The 20,626-nt window shown below is 36.1% G+C and overlaps 1 long non-coding RNA gene across 1 annotated transcript; it reads right to left on the bottom strand.

The window, feature by feature from the left end:
• Positions 1-19,689: 19,689 nt before the first annotated feature.
• Positions 19,690-20,358, bottom strand: LOC109025704 (uncharacterized). Its single transcript, XR_002004630.1, has 2 exons — positions 20,301-20,358; positions 19,690-19,914 (listed from the first exon to the last, which is right to left on the bottom strand). It is a non-coding gene; the product is annotated as an uncharacterized lncRNA (long non-coding RNA).
• Positions 20,359-20,626: the final 268 nt, after the last annotated feature.

The following is a 20,626-nucleotide window of genomic DNA, read 5'->3' on the forward strand; positions in this document are numbered from 1 at the left end:
ACCCTTATAAATGTTAAAATGGCAATTTTGTTATATATATGTATATATGTGCGTGTATATAGATATACAGTTTTGTTTTATATATGTACATATAAAACAAAATACATACGTATATACACATACACACACATATATAAACACAAGTTAAAAATAATAATGAAACATACTGAAAATTATTGAATAATACATTTTAAAAGGTGAATTGTACAGTATGTCGTATCAGGAGTGATATTTAAAATATGTAACAGTGGTAATCCTGAAGGACCAGCGAGTCAGAAGGGATGCTGGCCCCCTCACTGTGCTAGTGCAGCAGCTCAGGATCAGCCTTGATCTTTTGCTTCGGGTTCCTCCAGGAAAATAATCAGAAGTAGTTTAAGTCAGTCTTACTTCTTCTAAGTGACTGAGTTTTAAGAACTTTTTATTTAAGTATAACACACATATAAAATAATTTATATTTTCTAGGTTTAGAGATTCTCAGGCTATAAGACTAAATCTGGCCAATCTACAAATTTATATGGCCCACAAATAAAACCATGTTTTCTATTTTTACATGATTACATGTTAAATAGTTATGTAAATATCTACGTAATATCCTTGATTTTACCTCTTGGTCCACAAACCCTAAAATATTTATTACTTGTTCTTTCAGGGAGGATTTGTCATCCCCTGGTTCAGAGACTAGCTGCATTTTAAAAGAGAAAATCAGAAAAGAAAATAATCCTTGAAAGCAATAATAACAAAGCTATTTTATGCTACCTATCACATAGCATTATACACATTGAATATGAGGAATAAATTTAGCAAAATATATAACATCTTGGCATAGAAATTCACACAGTATTATTTTTATTTTCATCATAATTCTAATTTCAGATGCATACCAATGAATGAATGTCTTTAGGAACAGGATGGCATCTTCATGACACTTCAGATGGGACCCTCTCTCTTCAGAATATGTTCATAATGAGCTCTCAATGAGCTCGGCATGGAAATAAGTTATCGAATTGCCTTGAACACAGGGAAGGGGTATGCTGCTGTAACACTTTAAGAGTGTCAATATGCAAAAAAAAAAAAAATATATATATATATATATAGCCCAGCTTCACCTGAAAGCAGAGCCTGATACTAGGTTTGCATGAAATTCTAAATAACAGGAGAGCAAGACAAGGCTAGGATTAAGTTATGAAAGGACACAGAAACATGTGAGGCTATGTCAAAGCCACTTATTAAAGCATCCACTTGCTAAGAGCTAATTGCTAGATCTCTTGAAGTCTCTGGACCATCTACTAAGAAACTATTCAGAATTGCATTTTGCGTGGAGGTGATAAGGGAGACAAATTAATTCTCATCAACTATAGCCAAAGTTTCCTTCCACAGAATGATAAATAAAAGTCTTTCCAGAAATCTTTTCTCTGCTGTGAGGCTGGCTTAAGGTCAATAGAGCAGCCTCAGCAAGGTAATCAAGATGTATGAGATGTGAGGCAGGAGGCAGGGACCTCAGGAGATGTTCTCTCAGCTTGATTTGCTGGCTTGAAGTTTGGCAATGTCCATGCAGAGCTGGTAATCACAGCAGCCACAGATGAAAATGAGACAGGTATTGATGAGAGGATTCAAACCAACATGTAAGAAGTGATTCATACAATAAATTACAAAAATAAGTATTTGAATAATTAAAATTCTTTTCAAATTCTTCCATACTTTCAGAATAATAATAAGTAAATCCTAGGATATCTAAACTAGGATATAAAATTAAATAGAATATAAAATTAGTAAGTACTTAATATGCAAAAAATGATTGAAAAACCTCAAATATTTGTATTGATCCAGTAAGTTATTTTAATTAGTGTTTTAGTTCCAATTACTTCCTTCAATTTTTTTAAGTGTTTGATGTAAGGTTATATTGAAACATGTGGTATATTTGGGGGTTTTAAATTTCCTGAGTTGCTTCTCCATGTGAAGACAGAGAAGTGAGTCTCATCTTTTCACACGTTGGAAAAGAAAAAATAACAATTTTGGCTGGTTATGTGATGGATGAACTGCATCCTCCCTGAGTCTGTGGTATCACTCTCTTCCATTTGTTTCTGCAGTGTGTTTGATTGCCACTTCAATGCCCTCAACTCTATTTGGTACCATGCTTTGTATTTGCTCTCTCTCAAGTGACCGCAGAAATGGAAGCAGGTGGTATTTCCAATTCCAACAACCACTGTTAAGCACTAACCTCAGGTTCAGATTGCAAATCTGTTACCGGTTGATATTTTTTTCTGGAAAATGGCATGTAACTCCTGCTGCATTTTAAATTGCTGAAAGCTTATTTTATATTTTCTTCTTGCTGTAAAAAAATAGTTTATAAACAAATTAATTGAAGCTAACCTAAATGGCATTTATCTTATTGAGAATATCTATAAAATATCCTTAATCAAATAAATATCATTCCTGATATACTGTACAATTCATCGTTTTAAAATATAATATTCAATGATTTTTGGTATGTTGCATTATTATTTTTTATCTTGTGTTTATATATGTGTGTGTATATACCACATATGTGCATATGTATTCTGTTTTATATATACTTTTATAAAACAAAAAGCTGTATAAATATATACACATATATAAAACCAAATTGCCATTTTAACCATTTTAACCATTTATGAGTGTACAATTCAGTGGTATTAACTACCTTTATATCATGCAACCCCTAACAAATGTTTTCTGCAAAAAAAAAAAAAAAAAAAAGGATTGACATTAAAGAATTCTAAAACAGAACTACGGTATCTGTGTATTTTTGCATGAAATTTCAGAAAGCTTGATCACTGTTCAAGGAAAGAAAAACTTCTGAGAGAATCAATTCTATTATGTTGAAAGTTATTGCAAATTAAGTATATAACTTTTATGGAGAACTTAGTATAAGCAGACACTGTGTTAAGAAATGTATAAACCTTGTTTCATTTTATCGTCATTTCACCAATCCAGTAGGGATGCTATTATTATCTCCATGTAGATGACTACTCTCAACAAGGGGGTTTAGAAATTTTCCCTGAAGACAATAAGTAAACAGTGCAGCCAGATGCAAAAAAATGGGAGGCCTAGTACACTCTTCTCTAAGAAGAACCCTGTTACAAAACTTGTACTGTGTTCTCAAAAGTGCCCTCATTCCTTAAAAACACAACTTGGATGTATCAGTTTGCTAAGGCTACCACAGACTTGGTGGCTTAAACAAGAGCAATTAATTTTCTCATAGTTCTAGAGACAGGAAGTCCAAGATCTAAGTGCCAGAAGGACTCTTTCCTTCTGAGTCCTATTTCCTTGGATTGCAGATGGCATCCTTTCGCTGCCTTTCCATGTGGTTGCGCCACTGTGTATCCAGTCCTGGTGGGTTTCTTACAAGGACATCAGTTACGGGGTGATGTCCACATAACATGATATATATAAGAATATATATATATACAGACACATATATATATATTACATATATATGTATATATTCAACTACTTGGCAGTTTGATTAAGGGCTCAGGCAATTCCATCTTGACATTTCACATATATATATATGTAAAATATATATGTATATGTATATACATATATATAAAATATATTTACATATATATGTATATGTATATACATATATTAAAAAATATATTTACATATATATGTATATGTATATACATATATATAATATATTTACATATATATGTATATGTATATACATATATATATTTACATATATATGTATATGTATATACATATATATAATATAGTTACATATATATGTATATGTATATACATATATATAATATAGTTACATATATATGTATATGTATATACATATATATAATATATTTACATATATATGTATATGTATATACATATATATAAAATATATTTACTATATATGTATATATATTTTACATATATATATGTAAAATGTCAAGATGGAATTGCCTGAGCCCTTAATCAAACTGCCAAGTAGTTGAATTAACCCATCAACGTAGCCCTGTCTTTGCATGTCTTATATATTACATGAGATGTAAGACCTTTATGGCTTTAGCCCATAACGGCTATTTTTAACCCAATCATCTATACTGGGTATTCTGTGATGTGCAATGAAAAACATCCTACATGACACAGAAGACTGGAAAATAAAGACAGGGATTCTGCCAAGAAGTTTGTTTTTGTCTAGGTGAAGGAATTGAGAGAACCAAGATGAGACCACGGATAAGTAAACTTGTAACTTTTTCTTTTTCTTTTCTTCTCTTTTCTCCCTTCTTTTCTAGTCCCTCCTACTTCTTCTTTCCTTTTTTTCCTCCCTCTGCCCCTTCCTTCTTTTTTCCCTAGAGAGAAAAGAATGGAGGCAAGTAAAAGAGATAATAAGAGAAAAGAGATAAAAAGAGACAACGGTGCCACATGCTGAAGTAGTAATAGAGGATACAAAACACTAGTGGAGGAGATAGGATGATGCTGGAGGAGAGAGATGGTCTAATCCTTGAGAAGTTGTGTGGGGGTGTCTAGATCTCTCAGTCTAGAGCACAGATGGAGAGCTTACATAAGACAAAGGATGTTCATTTATTGCAATGACAGAAAGAGGAACTGAGGGGCTTAGAATCTGATAGTTTTATACATCTGGAAGTTGAAATTGATGATAATTTCAATCTGATTATTTGTTTACCCTGTTAAGCATGAAGTAAAGTTAATGGTTATAACTGATGAATGAGCAGAGAAACTGTAGAGATGAGCAAGGAGAAGGAATCTGAAAGTCATGCTGACTTTAGAGGTGATTGCTTACTGAAGCTGTTGTTCTAACTGTAGCTTGGAATGGGGTTCGGCAAGTTGACTTGAAGGGCCGGGGAAACAGGAGTTTATTTTCTCCTGGGTCTGTAGGGATGAGTAACAGACCCAGGGAAACTTGGAGTAGCAATGCCAGCAGGTCTGTCATGAGTTTGTATTGTTATTTGTTTACTTTTTAATTATTTTCTTGTTTGCTGAAAAATGACATTCAGAAGATACCTCAGGAAATAAAATGAGTGCATGCTCTATGGAATTTAGAGTAAAAAATGTACAGAATAAAGAGAAAATTATACAGGATGAAAATTAAAGATGTGGTGAATAAAGATGGTATATAGCATAAGATTCTTTTTTTTTTTTTTTTTTTTTTTGAGATGGAGTCTCTCTCTGTAGCTAGGCTGGAGTGCAGTGGCGCAATCTCGGCTCACTGCAACCTCTGCCTCCCGGATTCAAGCGATTCTCCTGTCTCAGCCTCCCAAGTAGCTGGGATTACAGACACGTGCCACCACACCCAGCTAATTTTTGTATTTTTAGTAGACACGGGGTTTCTCCATGTTGGCCAGGCTGGTCTCGATCTCTTGACCTTGCGATCCACTCACCTCGGCCTCCCAAAGTGCTGGGATTACAGGCGTGAGCCTGTAGGCGTGCCTGGCCTAGATTAATTCTTAGGTAGATAACACATTAAATTTTCTTAAAACAGAGATTACAGTCTCTCTGACTCATAAAGAATGACACTTCGCTGTTTACACCTGATACCTCAGAAGGTTGGATTATTTGAAGTGAGGCCTTCCTTTATCACAAATGGAGGTTCTTTAATTTTATATATTAAGTAAAGACAGTTAACTATAGGATAATGAAAGGTTTTCTGTTTGGGGTTTTTGATCTTAAAAAGTAGAATAAAGGTATTTTGAACAAGAGTTTTTACAATGGGATTCAAAGAGCAAAAGCAGAGCCTTTGATAGGTGTTTGGTCTTTTTTTTCTGTTCTGAACAGATGTGGGACTAGATGTGGGTAGTGTTCAGTGTTCGTATAAAAATGAACAACAATTACAAAGAGCAAAATCTGAATATAATTTTTTATGTGAAGTTAAGCAAATCTGTCCATAGATTTAGCAATGAGAATTATGTCAAGAGACTATGTATCTGAATTGGCTCCAAACATGTAAAAAGAGAGGAAAGATATCAATTATGGTACATGGCATAGGCAGACAACTTCCCAATATGTGATAAAATAAACATTTAGAGATTTAGTTCATTCAGTAGACAATTTACCATGTGTATGATATTCAAAGATAAAAAAATCAGATAAAACAATATTTTTGAAAAAAATAACTTTGATGTGAAAAACCGTATCATGCTATTTATTTTGAGTGACAAAGACACACAGCAAGTTTGACATTTATTCTGATTTTTCCACAGGATTTGAAAAAAAACAGTATTTATGAAAAGGTAGCAACCAGTCATAAAATATGGTGCTTCTAGAATGACCTAGAGAGAAAACATCACAGCTTGCTGGTGAAAACCACACAGGCCCTGGGAGGCCTGAGAATATCTACATGTCAGAACATGTGAAGATAGTAATGATTTTTCTCTCTGACATTCCTGACCTTACTGTGGAATCCCAGCCCACAAGGTTGGTCAGAAAAAAATAACTTAATGCAGATGTTTTGAAGACAATATTTACGACTGGTTGATTGACTTCTTTTACATGCAAACACTCTCATTCACTTTTGACTCCTAATAGACCTTTACTTTTGTTAACCAAACTGCTGTTCCCAGTTAATAGCTGCTTATTGGCTATATTTGCCTATAAATGCTTGTTTGTCCTTTCTAGAAAATAAGATCGTCTTTCAAATGATAACAGTAACATAAGTGAACATAATGCAGTCCCTCCTAAGAAAATAAGCTAAAACAATCCCATAGATTATCCACAAATTGAATGAGGGAACTGATTTGCTTGAATTAGTGTATTACCTTTTAAGATGAGCACCCGAGGATGTAAGGGATTTAAATTTATTAAAAGTTATGGTATGTATGTTAAACCAATATGGTCTTAGTGATTTATAGCTACAACTTATAACCATTGTATAGGAGGAGATTCTGATAAACAAACTCTCTTGTGATATTCAACATACTATTTTTTCCTCACTAAAATTAATATTTTATTTCAAATAGAATAAATAATGATGAATCAAAAATAGAGACTTGTGTATGTATGCATCAACTACAAAATAATCTTTTTTTACATGTGTGGGGACATTTGCTTTATTTCGCTTTCTCCCCTGCAACTTTAAGCTCCTACTTTGACTGGTGGATCACAATTACATTTTAGTTTCCTAAAAATTAGCATCATTTCAAAGCCACGGTCTAGTAAGCCATAAACAGTCTGCATATTTACCTTTCTATCATGATGGAAAACAGCCATATGATCCTTTGGGAAATCTTGGAGGAATATTTACCATGTACACTTTTGTCTGTGGTGTTTCCTCAGAGGGTCTTCTGTTTAATCAAGGTGCTCCAGTCAAAACATGGGCTTCAGTCAGAAAGCTGGGGGAGAAGCCATGGCTGCCCTTTATGTTGATTCGGGTCAGGTTTCTAGAGAATGGACCTACAGTTTTCTCTTTTATGTAGATTAAGTGATATTTTAGCGGGTGTGTCAGAGGTTCTCAAGACCTCCCTCAGGCTCAATGATTCACTGAAAGGATGCACAGGACTCCCAAAAGCTGTTATATTCATGGTTATGGTTTGTTACAGAGAAAAGACAAAGATCAAAAATAGCAATCTGAAGCCATGGAGAGGGTGAAGTCTAGGAGAAAGCAAGAGCAAGTTCCAGGTGTTTCCTTCTCAGTGGAGTCTCAAAGGGGGTGCTTAGTTTTCCCAGCAATAATGTGTGACAGCATGTGTAAAGTGTTGCCAACCAGGGGACCTCACCGGATCCTTAGTGTTCTGGGGTTTTATTGGGGCAAGTCACATGGATATACAGCGCCCACATAACTGACCTCAGCTGCTCAAACTTCACCCTTACCCTCAGAGCAAACATAGGCATTTGCCATAAATCATATTGTTAGAATAAACTCATTTGTTCCAATCCGTACAACAAGACCCAAGGCTTCAGGCATACAAAAACACTCTTGTCAGGCAGAATATTCCAAGGGCTCAGAGATTATCTCCCAGGAACCAGTCAAGGACCAATCCTAAAATAGGCCTTGTTTGGAATGTGCAGTGTTTGAGCAACTGAGGTCTGCTGAGTTAACCTTTTTTGCCCAGTAGATAGTTCATGTGTTTTAGTTTTAGGAACACCATGATCAATTAAGCATTGCAAAGAACTATGTAGGTCAAAATATCCTCACTCTTGCAGCCTATTAAAGTAATCAAACCCACCTGATCTGGACCTTCAGTGCTGGCAATTAGCCCCCGTTACTCTAGCATCTCATTAATAGAAGGAATAAAGAGTGGTTGGAGTGGGTCCTGAGAAGATAGAAATCCCTTTGTAATCCAGCTTACTTTAATGATGTTATTACATGGTCATTAAATTAGGATGTCCTCAGATTTGAGGGTACAAGCTGCTATGCTGGGAATGATATCTCAGAGAGAGTTATGGATTCAAGATTCCCAACTCTGAATACACACAGATGTCTCTATTCTAAGTGTTTTTGAATCTCACTCTTTGCTAAAATATGCCCTTATTTTTACATAAGAAGCATGGCAAAGTAGTGAATTCAACTTCCATTGCAATTCTACAACCAGCAAAATTATCTTTAGGCATGATTCTCATTTAGATTTGGCCTGCATCTTTTTGTGACTGCTTCTTACAACCATTTCTGGTGCCAAGTTTGTATCAACTCATATAGTAAACACTGTTTTTGCAAATTCCTGTACCTTCACATCCTACTATCGTAGTATATGGTGAGTTCAGCTGCCATTTGTTTGAGGGATTTCTCTGGAGGCTAGAAATCTTTCTGCCTACCAGCACAGCTGGCCAGAAAGGTTGCAAAATTAATGCTCCTTTGCAATATCCACCAACCGATGACTGATAAGAATTAGGGTATAAATATCTCACCTTACTTGTCCATTAGCTGAGATGATGCTGAAGTATGTGTTCCACAATGATTTCCAGAGTTCTCCAGGCAGATTTAGCTCCCAGGGTCCTAATTGTCTTGACAAGTCACCGTTTATTAGCTGTTCCTCTTCCTTGGCCAACTTTTCTCACAATCCTATTAGTGTTTCTTGAAATCGCCTCTTGTGTCCCCTGTTGGCATAAGCAACAGGAAGAAAATAGGCAAACATGAAATGTAGTTTGAATAATTTTCCCCTTCTTAGGCAAGGAAATTATTTCATTTAATTTACACTATTGACGTAACAAAAATCTTTGAAGCCATGGTCCCTAGCTGTTTTACTTTCCTACTGAAGGAATTAGACAATAAGCTTGGATGACAAGACTGGGCCATGAGTTTGATTGTACAGGCTGTGTTTTAATTCACTGCAGAAGTAAAACAAAAATGGCAAAGTATGTGTCCCCAGAGCACTTTGATAATGTAGCCAGTCTTTGAGAAATGTAAAAGAATTTTTAGAGAAGAAACAAAGATTTTTAAATATCTTAAAAAGCATTTGCATGTGATTTAAATTTAACACTTTGCCTGTCTAAAACACTATTTTACTAAGATATGCAGCTGTTAAATCACATAATTTTAATTCAGATCCATTAACTAAATTTATCTTTTCTATGTATAATTTTCCAAGGAAAATTATGTTTTATGTAGTCAAGTACTTACAATAACTTTATTTAATCAAAAGAAATACTTTTCTAAGAAGAATGCAATTGACCTGGCTTAATTACAGAATTAATTGTGATTACCCACAAAACTACTTATACATGCACAAACACACAGGCACAGTACACATATAAATTAAATAAATGCTTATTGTTAATACGTATGGTGCAAATTATTAATATAGAAATGGTTCTTTCCCAATTGCTAAACACAACTGATTTCTTAATACAGTTTCCAAATCAAGGTATCTATAAACATCCCATAGCTACAGAATTCGGGTATCTGGGCTGCAATAGCTGGGCAACCACAAAGTTAGGAACAGGGCCCACATAATGTACCTTCCCTTATAACACCAACTACAAGTTCAGGAAATTACCCAAATGACCCTTGGTTTTGATAATTCACTAGCAGAACTCACAGAACTCAATGAAATTTGTTTTATTCACAGCTATGGTTTATCACAGAGAAAGGATACAGATTAAAATCAGCCAAGGGAAGAGACGCATGGGTACAGCCCAGAAGTGATGCAACATGGAGCATTCAGATGTTCTCTCCCCATGGAATTATAGACAGCATTAATTATTGCCAACAATAATGTGTGAGAACATACATAGGATATTGTCAATCAGGGAAGTTCAGCTGAACCTTGGTGGCAGGCATCTTTATTGGTGCTCCATCATTTAGGCATGGTTGATTGTCCATCAGCTGATCTCTTTTTCCAGCCTCTCAGGAGATCAAGCTAACACCTTGTAACTCAAACCACATTTATGGTATGGTTTTTAGTCCCATCCTAAATCACATTATTAGGCTCACAGACAAAGAAAGGATCTTATCATGTATGACATTCCAAGGACTTAGATGTTACCTCCAAGAAGTCAAGGGCAAAGGCCAGACCTCTTTTTGGGCAAAGTTAAATTCTTTACTACACATAGGAGTTTGATATTGGATTGTAAACACTCCCAAGTGATTTCATGTAGCTTGTGTAACACTGGTTTATAAAGCAACATTTTGAAATCACTGCTTTAAATTACACATCTCTGCCCTACCACAAGCTAGTCTTCAGTATAATTTGCTGAAGAAAATAATATTTGATTCCATACAATTAAATCTGAAAACTGACCCTTTCAGTCTTCTCATGAATTCTTAATTACAAACATTTAAATTAATGATGTGTTGAAACTTTAAAAAAAATCAGAGAAAAAGTAGAAAATAGAGAAAATGTACAACATGTACATTTAAAAAGGAAATATCATTAATCAAGCCATCTGGTATATTGTCTTATACATAGTAGTTATTTAAAAATTCATATAGCTCATTGGTTTTCAAAATGAGAGGAATAATTAAAATTTAGTTTAGATAACAGTGTTTTTATTTTAAAGGAAAACCTGTGATAGAACTAGTGATCTTAGAAATTATCTTATGCAATGGCAAAGTGATTAAATTAGAATCTGGATAAGTTAGCATATGAAATGACTTACCTAAAATCACATTTTGAATTGGGATTGCACTTAATAGAAGCCTGACTCTACTAGCTTAACCAAAATAAGACTGATTTTCCTCACAGGTGAAGAACTCCAGTGGTAGAGCCCATGCTTTGGGTGAGGGTTTAAAGAAGCCAGTAAGGACTCAGCCCTTCTACCTTTCTGTTACATTATCCTTAGCATGTGGCTTTTTCACCAATGCTTTTGTGATGGCTTCTTCTCTTAGATACATCATACTCAAATTCCAGCCAACACAGAGTAGGCAAAAATAAATAAATAAAAGAAAACACAAAAAACGAAAGACTGAGTCTGACCCTTCCCAGTATAATTTGACTTAAATTGAGTTGCACAAAACTGTGTGCTCTTATCCTCAGACAAGGGAGAAGGAAGTATTGTAACTGGGCACATAAAAAAAAATAGTAGAATCTCCAAAAGCTAGGGTTCTGCTAGTTACAGAAAGGAGAGAGTGGATATTGCATATCTTAATGTTTGTCACATGTTTCTTTGACAAATAATTATTAAGCATCCCTTTGTCCTAGGCTCAGATTATAAGGTGTTGAAATAAAACAACATAGTGTTGTGGGATTTAGAAGGATGAGAGAGATCTCGGGTTGAAACAGGAGAATCTTTATTGAGTGCACTCAGGCCCAGCTGACTCACATCCAAAAGACTAGGCCCAGAACAAAGACAGTACTTGACTTTTATACGCACTTCACAAAAGGGGGTGGGCTAGCTTGAAGCAAGCTTACAGTGGCGTGAAAGCAGGGATATGGAGGCAGAACAAAGACAGGATTGCACGTGACTGTTGCCAAGCAACCCAGATGTTCATTATCTAGGTTTGCCTGGGCATGGGCTTATCCTATAACTTTCACTATGGTGCCCAGGAAGCTGTAGTTCAGGCCTACTCAGGCTTCTTATGACCTTAATTGCACTTTGTAGATAAAACAGAATACTTGAAGTCACTAGTTATAGAGAACAGGAATCTATAAACTTATTCCACAAAACAAAGGAAAATTTGTTTTTCTTCTCCCTCTGTAGAGGGAGTGCTGGGAGAGTCTCCAGCGTACATTAGATAATATTATCAAGACTTTTCCTGGGTCTAGGCTGTGCCTGTTGCTGCCTCTAGGACAAGTCAGCCTAATACAGGAAAACTTCTCTTTCTTTTAAATTTTATTTTTTTTTAATTTCCTGCCTCAATAACTCCTAATTCCCACCCTTACAAAATTTATGAAAAAAATGTATGGTAAGCTAGTAAGTAACATACTCATACAATTGCAAATTTTGATAAATGTTATATAAGAAGAAAAACAAATTGTACTGTATAGAATATGTGAGTGTGTATTAGTCTGCTCTCATGCTGCCATAAAGAAATACCTGAGACTGGGTAATTTATAAAGAAAAGAGGTTTAATTGACTCACAATTCTACATGGCTGGGGAGGCCTCAGGAAACTTACAATCATGGCAGAAGGCACCTCTTCACAGGGTGTCAGGAGAGAGAATGAGTGCAAGCAGGGGAAATGCCAAACCTCTTATAAAACCATCAGATCTCATGAGAGTCACTCATTATCATGAGAACAGCATGGGGGAAACCACCCCCATGATTTAGTTACCTCCAACTGGTCCCAACCTTGACATGTGGGGATTATGGGGATTACAATTCAAGTTGAGATTTGGATGGGGACTCAGAGCCAAACCATATCAGAATGTTACGGAAGATGTGACCAACTTTTAATTGTGTAATCAGGAAAGAGTTTTTAAAACAATGACATTGCATCTGAGACTTGAGGAGAAGTGTCAGCTTTGTGGAAGGAAGGAAGACAGGCACAGGAGGTGGGAACAGAATGTGTGAAGGCACTGAGCTCTAAGGGGACAGATATATTTAAGAAAATGAGCATAGGAGAGTGTGGCTAGAAGATGACACATGAGAGAGAAAAGCTGTGAGAGAAAGGAAGCCAAAAGTTCCAGTTTCTGTTTACCCTGATTCTCCTATCCTCTTTAAAATACCTAAATTCTGAAATATCCAATAGCATGGAGGAAAAAAATGGTAATGCAGAAATACAGAGTATATGCTTTAGTTTCATAAAAAGGCCCTAAGATGCCTGTGGACTTAGGAAATCTGCAGAGATAAAAATTAACGTCTTAGCACTGGAAAGTAGAAAAGGTTTTCCCAATATTGAGAGGAAGAGAAAACCAAAATGAGAAAGAAGGAGAGAGATCAGTAGAGCTCAGGATGGCAAAGTCATACACATAGAGATCTCATGGAGAGTAACATCTGGTGTTGGCAGCAGAGGACGCTCATGGCCCCTAGTTGGCCATGAAGTGAACACTGTGAACCATACATGGAGCTATGGAAGAAGTAAACCAGCACCTGTAGTCTGCCCAAGCTCCATATGAGCAGCTGGCAGGGCCTATGCTCACCATCCTTATCCTTGTCATCCAACAGCTCTTCACTTCTCTTTAGTAAATGTCGCTCATTGATTACCAAGGAGCAATGGACGTCTACACCCTCTGGCTTTGCTCTGCCTAAAAGGTACTGGTCTTTGTACTGAGACACAGCCACTACAACATAATCTCTTTTCTTCTTCATGGTCCAGTGAGAGAGAAGAACCATAAGCCAATGGAAAAAAATAAAGAAAGAATAGAAATTAAAATTCTATGACTGCAACATACTCTCTTTAAAGCCTACTTTTATTCATTCAGTACATGATTATTTAGTGTTTGTTATGAATTAGGCCCTGAGCCAGCCATCCAGGAAGACACATCTCGAGCAGTTGTGTAGGATTTGTGGCATATCATTAAATTTCTTCACTTGTATCTTATTTCCTGTCAACTCTGCTGAAAACTGCCAGCATCTCTATTCCTTACTTTTAGCAGCTTCTTTAGCATTTAATACTTAGTCCTTTTGATCCTGCTTCTATATATTAGCCCATAACACCTCTACAAGTTACACATCTTCTCTTTTGGTATGGTCTGGTATCCTGCCTTTTAATTCTGCTGTATCTCTGTCTGCAGGCCATGACAGTTTCTATTGGTTTGGGAAGACACTGTATAACACTACAGCTGATGTTTATGCCATTCTGTGTAGTCTCAGACAGAGGATTTTGGCATAATGATCTCTTTAGTTACTTGTTATTCTTGTCACCACTTTATCAGCATCTGTCAGGCAAGGACACATGCCGTCTCTGTTTTGTATGACATGATTGTCCTGGGTATCTAACGACGATACCACAATCCCCACAGGCAAGCACTTAACACTGATCATGAGCGGGTGCTGAGACCTGCTCATCAACCTTTCATGAATTACAAACATTTCAAGTTGGACTCACATCTTATTTTTAATATGTTTTCAAAATGCCTTGAGATCCTTCAACATGATAAAATCCTATGGGAGTTAGAGTTGCTTTTGTTGCAATTCTGAGCAATCAAATGCATTGAGTCACCCTTGAGTGACTGTGATAACCATGGCATTTCTAAAGGAAATGCAGAAGCTTTTTATAATGCTGGCTTAGGGGCTATTCAGATCACAAATTCCACATATATATGTAGGTATATATATGTGTATATATATGTAAATGTATAGGTAAGATTAGATACCAAACAGTTATAAACAGAGATTTAAAAAATGTCTGATTTTATAAGATTGCATTTGATATAAATATAAGATTTCATTTTTATATAAATATATATTTAAATAGCACACTTTTAAAAATGAAACCTTATAAAATCAGACAATTTTAAAATCTCTATTTATTACTCTTTGATATCTAATCTTACCCATATATTTGAAACACAATACATATTTGAAATTTTAGTAATTTCCAAAATAGTATTTTGTAATTGTAGTTGTGTTTGGCCTAAGGGAAATCCAAAGATTAACCATATGGTCTATTTAATTGGTCCCGCGGGTTCTATTCTTCAGAATGTGCATTAATGTAAAAACAGGCAAAGCACAAGAAGAGCAGGAGGCACCAGGGGATAGCCGAAAATGCACTGGTGAGAGTGAGAAAGTTCAGTTCTCAGTCCTATACTTAGTGCCTATACATACATATATATACACACACACACATATATGTATATATATAATTCATTATTATTTTTAATAAAGACAAAGGATAATTCCCGCTGTCTGCCTTAATTATGATAATTTTTCTGAGAAATGACAACAAAACATGCATGTGAGAATATACATAATAAAATATTATGCACATGGAAGAAATTATTATTATTGTTGTTATTTGCCAAAAAATTGTTAAACACACTTAAGCAAATAATCCAACTAGGGACAGTGTGTAACTTTTACTTATTTTTAATACACCAAAAACATTTAAGTTGAGAAAAATTATTATTTATCCACATATCCATACATTGAATGAGATGTAAAATAATGCTAAATCTGAAAATCATCTTTTTTTTGTGGCATACTTTTATTCCTACTCTACAGTAATTCAACAATTAACTCTCCCTGTCCTTGCAAACAAAATCCAATTTTGTTTAGGTGGCCAGGTCTTGGCCTCAAGAGATAGAATGGGTCCATGCTAATTATGGTTATCTAGTTTCACCTGTGTTGGTGATATGGTTAAGGACTAGACATATGACATAGCTCTGGGAAGGGGAGAAGAGAGAGAGAGGTTGACTCCTGGGCTCTTTCTATTTATTTAATGTTTAATTTAGCAGAAATGGGGTCTTGCTCCATCACCCAGGCTGGAGAGCACTGACACAATCATAGCTCACTGCAACCCAAGCAATCCTCCTGTCATGGGTTCTTGGTGGCATCAATAAGTCAACAAATCAACTCTTTGACTTCTAATCACTCAATAGCTTGCTAAGTTACAAAAAAATGACCTTAAAGTTTAGGTCAATGTTAGCTGGATTTTGTGTTTCTTATGGCTGAAGGCATCTGAAATCACTGGTGTTCTGATCCTGCACTTTCTGGCTCCCTTAGGCCCATAAACACTCAATGGTTACCTATGAGACCTGGTAGTGTGCTCTTTCTCTCTGGCACAGTGACTGAAAACTTTTGAAATTATTACTTCCCTGATAACCTGGATCCTTGAGTGACTCTGATAAGCAGAATAATATCATCTAGCACGAATTGAATGTAAGTCTTTGTTACTGCAAGCCACATATATTTTGGACTTTGTTACTGCAGTATAATCTACCTTGACTTGATTGATATGAGACCCTCCCACAGATATGTTGAAATTTTGCCCCTTGTCCCTCAGAATGTGACCTTATTTGGAAATAGGGTTACCGAAGTTTAATCAGTCATAATTCAAGAAGATGAAGTCATATTGGAGTAGAATGGGTCCCTAACGCCTTACAATTGGTGTTCTTATAAGAAAAGGAAAATTTGGAGACAGACACACAAGGAGAATGCCATGTGATGACAGGTATGTTGAACTGTTGCAAATGCAAGCCAAAAAACACCAAGGATGGCTAAAAAAAGAAACAAAAACCCTACAGAAGCTAGCAGGAGGCAAGGAAGGATTCTTCCTGACTGTTTTCAGAGAGGGCATGACCCTGTTGATACTTAATTTGGGACTTCTATCTCCAGAAATGTAAGGCAATAATTTTCTGTTGTTTTAAGTAACCTGGCGTCCAGTATGTTGTTATGCCAGCCTTAGGGTAATACAATCAGATAAAGCCGTGCTATTTTCATTGTTGTAGTTATTGTGTTATTCTGTTTTCACTCTTTGTAATCATGACATTAATGTCCTGTAGAAAAGGCATAATGGTCACGCCCATTCCCACATAGTAATTCTTTCAATAGGACTTAGGAAATGTACTCACATAGAGAATCTTTAAAGAAAGCCAATTTTTACAGAGTAGTGACTGATTAGGGGTTCACATAATAGTTTTATGTGACATGGGTGACCAAAGTGATATCTATCTATCTACTCTGTATATATGTATATGTATGAACGTATATGTATGTCTATACACATATAGTTACATAAAACTACATATACATATATAGCTAAGTAGCCATTTTTTGAGTCATTCATGTAAATAAGTGGTCAAAGTAGTTCAGGTTAGAAATCTTCTCTCAGCCTGGGCTTCCCAGAAGAAAAGAGTCCAGGTTTCCTCAGCAACACATCCCTAACCATTGGCAGCTCCATCTTAGGCAGCGTTTTTCCTAGGACAGATTTCTTGCCTCTTTGAACTACTGTTATTAACACCCTATACTCTTGTCTCTATAGGCACTGAATTTACCTCTGATATTCAATACCTTCTGGACATCACCCTGGTTTATGCTGACCTAATCACACTCTTCTCTGAGGACCTCCCTTAATTCTCTGGTTCATGTTTACTTCTGATTGCTCCCCTTTTCTTGGATCTATCTGAGAGTAAAAGTAACTCATGCATTTTGCCATTACCCTGTACTTCTCTGAAAATCATGACGTATCCCTCAGTCTTTCCACCAGGGAAGGAGAATTCTAGAATCAAGAAAACAATGTATTTATTATTTTTTTAAATTTTAGATTTGGGGGTATATGTGCACGTCTGTTACATGGGTATATATTGACAATGGTGGAGATTGAACTAGTGTACCCATCACCCCGATTGTTTTTTCTTTTGAGGTGGTCTAGCTCTGTCACCCAGGCTGGTGGGCAGGGGTGTGATCATGGCTTACTGCAGCCTTGACCTCCTGGGCTCAAGGATCCTCCCACCTTAGCCTCCTGAGTAGCTGGGACTACAGGTGCCTGCCACCATGCCCAGATAATTTTTGTATTTTTTTTACAGAGACAGGGTCCCATTATGTTGCCTGGGTTCGTCTCAAACTTCTGAGCTCAAGAAATCCTCCCACCTTTGCCTACCAAAGTGTCTGGATTACAGGTGTTAGCCACTGCACCCGGCTCACCCAAATATTAAACATTGCACCCAACAGAAAATTCTTCCTCACCCTATTCCCACCCTCCCCACTTATGTAGTCCCCAGTGTCTATTATTTCCATCTTTATGTCTGTATATACCTATTGTTTAACTCCCCCCTTATAAGTGAGAACCTGTGATATTTGGTTTTCTGTTTCTGAGTTAGTTCATTTAGAATAATGACTTCCATTTTCATCCATGTTGCTCCATAGGACATAATTTCATTCTTTTTGCATGGGGGAAAATAGTTTATTTTTGTTTCTAATTCTTAGAGCTACACCCTAAAAGAAGGACTTATTAACAGTTTATAACTAGTTGGATTTTCTGTCAGCAAAAGCATAACAAGAAATAGTAACAAGATAATGTTCAGATATCTGTGATCATATAACAAAGTTATATATTATATATTATAGTTACTATTTTACAGTGTTTTGACACAAGACCAAGCCCTAATTAATTGGTCCTTTTTATATACCAATGAGAACATTCAGGATATTAAGTTCATAAATCAAAATTATTCTTAAATGTCACTTTTATTTTCTATGAATGAATATGAGATAATAATTAGATGTTACTACAGAAGATTTTGTGATTTATGTTTGCATGGCAACTTTCTTTGTTGCCAATGTTTAGGAAGCGAAGCCTTCTTCCTGCATCTCAACTTAGACTGAATCATCTAGAACTGCAATCTGTGGATGTGGCCTTTCTCTGTTTTCTCAGGACTGAGGTTTCTTGGCCCTTCTTTTATATTCTGATAAATAGGAGTGATATCCAGTTATATCTTTCCTAATTTGAGACCCTGAGAAAAGTGGCCTCTATTGAAGACTAAAATTAATTTTAAAATAGAGAATGTTTGTAATTTATCTAGACAGAAATCAAGATGTTAGAGCTTGGCAGAACATTACATGCTTCTACTTCCTCTATTAGTTTTAATTTAGATAAATTACTTCAGTGACATTTTATGAAACCTTTATTTTCTAGATGAAGGAAAGGATGTTACTTGGCAAGTGATTGAGATGCCTGTGATTTGAATAGAAGATTTCCTAGGGGTTTCCTGGCATAGGAGTAGCTTAAGATATTAAAGAGGTTTGGCTCAGAGAAGAAATGATTTAGCTATCGCTTATTATTTTACAGGTTTTGCATAAGAAAGACTTGCTTTTTTTTTAAATAGCACCAAAAAAACAGGATGAGGAAAAGAGGGAAATAGTTACTCAAATGATGTGATTTCTGCTAAATACAATAGCATCCTTTTGAAATACTGTACTTCCTTATTATGTGACATGTTCAGATCAAGGATGAAAGACCATTCTTCAGATAATACGAAGATGTTATTCTTTCATTGGATGGGATTTTGGCCTAGAAAGCTACTAAAAGGCCACTGAATGTTCTGTCATTCTCCAAAAGAAATGGCCAAACTATTTAAATTGATAAAGTAATTGCCGTAAGTGAAAGGAACTCTGCTGGTGGAATGGGCTTGAAGAGCGCATGTGTGGTCTGAGGGAAAGAACATGGACTTTAGGATCAAAGCCACCTCACTCTGGGGAAGTTTCTATAGGTTTCGCAGTAAAGGTTTCAACATCAATAAAACTAATAATGCCCAGCTTTCAATGTTTGATAATCGACAAAATTGCAGCTATTAATTATAAATTAATTATATGGTAATAGAATGAAATCATGGTCTCAATCAAATGTCATTATATGACAATAAGAAAAATCAGTTGGCAATAGCATCATGACCTTGCTGATTACGTGAGAGTATTCTTTTCTTTAATTTAACATTTATTTATTTTTTAAATTTTTATTTTAGATTCAGGAGTACATGTGCAGGTTTGTTACATAGACAAACTCATGTCACTTGGCTTTACTGTTAACGGCACTGTGACATCCACAATTCCCCTGCCCTGTTTAGGCAGAGGAGCTCTGTTGAAGTGGAAGAAAATGCTTCTGCTTTGTGCCTGTGTTTATTTTCACTATTGCTCTTTCTTGTCTCTTGTAACAACCAATTACCTAGGAGCAATGTCAGAACAAAGCCAGATTTTAGAAGTTATTAAGCAAATCATTGACAAATTCTTCCAAAGGGCACATAGATGTATACAAATAACTCTACTCGCAAACTCCAAATTTTCCCAAGTTGAAACTATCATCTTAATCTTGCATTATAGCCAAAGGTGAATGGACCAAAGAACTAATATGATATTGGTTAATACCCATGGGATGTCAACCAAGGAACACAAACTCTGCCCCATTACGTACCTTTGTTCAGTTTGCTTGTTTAAAAAAACTCATCTCTTTCTGTATAACTCTTTGCAATACTTTTCTCTCTGACTTCGCTTGAAGTTTTTGCTTTGACTTTGTATGAAACAGTTTCAACCCAGGATAGGCAACATTCTTACCCTTAAACTTGTCATCCTAAATGTCATCTCTGACCCTGATCATTCTGTCTCAGAAATCTGGTTCTGGGCCGGGCGCGGCGGCTCACGACTGTAATCCCAGCACTTTGGGAGGCTGAGTCGGGCGGATCACGAGGTCAGGAGATCGAGACCATCCTGGCTAACAAAGTGAAACCTCGTCTCTACTAAAAATACAAAAAATTGGCAGAGTGTGGCAGCGGGAGCCTGTAGTCCGAGCTACTCCGGAGGTTGAGGCTGGAGAATGGCGTGAACCCGGGAGGCGGAGCTTGCGGTGAGCCGAGGTCGCGCCACTGCACTCCAGCCTGGGC

This window comes from Gorilla gorilla, chromosome 12, assembly GCF_029281585.2.
Source record: "Gorilla gorilla gorilla isolate KB3781 chromosome 12, NHGRI_mGorGor1-v2.1_pri, whole genome shotgun sequence".
Lineage (NCBI taxonomy): Eukaryota > Metazoa > Chordata > Mammalia > Primates > Hominidae > Gorilla > Gorilla gorilla.